The sequence below is a fragment of the Bufo gargarizans genome, chromosome 6 (assembly GCF_014858855.1).
Source record: "Bufo gargarizans isolate SCDJY-AF-19 chromosome 6, ASM1485885v1, whole genome shotgun sequence".
In the NCBI taxonomy this organism is placed as follows: domain Eukaryota; kingdom Metazoa; phylum Chordata; class Amphibia; order Anura; family Bufonidae; genus Bufo; species Bufo gargarizans.
In genome coordinates this window covers 75,399,683-75,402,427 of record NC_058085.1, presented here as the reverse complement: position 1 = coordinate 75,402,427, position 2,745 = coordinate 75,399,683, and positions in this window count along the sequence as shown.

Sequence of the window (2,745 nt, the reverse complement as noted above, 5' to 3'; positions counted from 1 at the left end):
CACATTGTCTTTGTACCGTGGATCCAGCAGGGTGGAAACCCAGTAGTCCGCACACGTTAAAATGTGGGCAACTCTGCTGTCGTTGCGCAGGCACTGCAGCATGTAGTCGCTCAGCTCATGTGTGCCAGGCTGCCCAGAGGTAATGACAAGCTGTCCTCTGTGGGAGGCGTATCGTCATCGTCCTGCTTTTCCCCCCAGCCACGGACCAGTGATGGGCCCGAGCTGCGTTGGGTGCCACCCCGCTGTGACCATGCTTCATCCTCATCCTTCTCCACCTCCTCCTCATCCTCGTCCTCCAGTAGTGGGCCCTGGCTGGCCACATTTGTACCTGGCCTCTGCTGTTGCAAAAAACCTCCCTCTCAGTCACTGCGAAGAGACTGGCCTGAAAGTGCTAAAAATGACCCCTCTTCCTCCTCCTCCTCCTGGGCCACCTCCTCTTCCATCATCGCCCAAAGTGTTTTCTCAAGGAGACATAGAAGTGGTATTGTAACGCTGATAACGGCGTCATCGCCACTGGCCATGTTGGTGGAGTACTCGAAACAGCGCAACAGGGCACACAGGTCTCGCATGGAGGCCCAGTCATTGGTGGTGAAGTGGTGCTGTTCCGTAGTGCGACTGACCCGTGCGTGCTGCAGCTGAAACTCCACTATGGCCTGCTGCTGCTGCTCGCACAGTCTGTCCAGCATGTGCAAGGTGGAGTTCCACCTGGTGGGCACGTCGCATATGAGGCGGTGAGCAGGTAGGCCGAAGTTACGCTGTAGCGCAGACAGGCGAGCAGCGGCAGGATGTGAACGCCGGAAGCGCGAACAGACGGCCCGCACTTTATGCAGCAGCTCTGACATGTCGGGGTAGTTGTTAATGAACTTCTGCACCACCAAATTCAGCACATGCGCCAAGCAAGGGATGTGCGTCAAACCGGCTAGTCCCAGAGCTGCAACGAGATTTCGCCCATTATCGCACACCACCAGGCCGGGCTTGAGGCTCACCGGCAGCAACCACTCGTCGGTCTGTTGTTCTATACCCCGCCACAACTCCTGTGCGGTGTGGGGCCTGTCCCCCAAACATATGAGTTACAGAATGGCCTGCTGACGTTTACCCCGGGCTGTGCTGAAGTTGGTGGTGAAGGTGTGTGGCTGACTGGATGAGCAGGTGGAAGAGGAGGAGGAGGAAGTTGAGTAGGAGGAGGTGGCAACAGGAGGCAAAGAATGTTGCCCTGCGATCCTTGGCGGCGGAAGGACGTGCGCCAAACAGCTCTCCGCCTGGGGCCCAGCTGCCACTACATTTACCCAGTGTGCAGTTAGGGAGATATAGCGTCCCTGGCCGTGCTTACTGGTCCACGTATCTGTGGTTAGGTGGACCTTGCCACAGATGGCGTTGCGCAGTGCACACTTGATTTTATCGGATACTTGGTTGTGCAGGGAAGGCACGGCTCTCTTGGAGAAGTAGTGCCGGCTAGGAACAACATATTGTGGGACAGCAAGCGACATGAGCTGTTTGAAGCTGTCTTTGTCCACCAGCCTAAATAACAGCATTTCATAGGCCAGTAGTTTAGAAATGCTGGCATTCAGGGCCAGGGATCGAGGGTGGCTAGGTGGGAATTTACGCTTTCTCTCAAATGTTTGTGAGATGGAGAGCTGAACGCTGCCGTGTGACATGGTTGAGATGCTTGGTGACGGAGGTGGTGGTGTTGGTGGTACATCCCCTGTTTGCTGGGCGGCAGGTGCCAACGTTCCTCCAGAGGTGGAGGAAGAGGCCGAGGCGGCAGCAGCAGAAGAGGCAGCAGGGGGAGCCTGAGTGACTTCCTTGTTTTTAAGTTGTTTACTCCACTGCAGTTCATGCTTTGCATGCAGGTGCCTGGTCATGCAGGTTGTGCTAAGGTTCAGAACGTTAATGCCTCGCTTCAGGCTCTGATGGCACAGCGTGCAAACCACTCCGGTCTTGTCGTCAGCACATTGTTTGAAGAAGTGCCATGCCAGGGAACTCCTTGAAGCTGCCTTTGGGGTGCTCGGTCCCAGATGGCGGCAGTCAGTAGCAGGCAGAGTCTCTTGGCGGCGGGTGTTCTGCTTTTGCCCACTGCTCCCTCTTTTGCTACGCTGTTGGCTCGGTCTCCCCACTGCCTCTTCCTCCGAACTGTGAAAGTCAGTGGCACGACCTTCATCCCATGTGGGGTCTAGCACCACCACGACCATGTCCACGTCCGCGTCCCTTACTAGATGTTTTCCTCATTGTTATCGTTCACCACAACAACAAAAATATTATTTGGCCCCTTCACGAATGTAAACTAGCTGCTTTTGCAGATGACTTATTGATTTTAACAACCAACCCCCTTACTTCGATGCCTAAGATTCTCACTATATTAGACACCTTTAGTTCACTCTCTAACTTTAAAATCAATCCCCACAAATCACAGATCCTTCATTTGGGCCTACCCCCTACCACCATCAAACTTTTACAGGCGGACTCCCCTTTTAATTGGACCACTCAACTTATCTCCTATCTAGGAATCAAAATAAATGCCCACCTACCTGACCTTTTCCATTTGAATTACACACCCTTGCTGCATTCTATCACCGCTCAATTGGAATCTCTCGAGGGCCACTTCCTGTCCTGGTTTGGACGGAAAAATATGGTGATGTCTCTAATTCTTCCTAGACTTACATACCTTTTTCAGGTCCTCCCCATTGAGATACCTCGAATTTTCCTTAGGAGACTTAATACTCTCATCAGCCGCTTTATGTGGGAAAA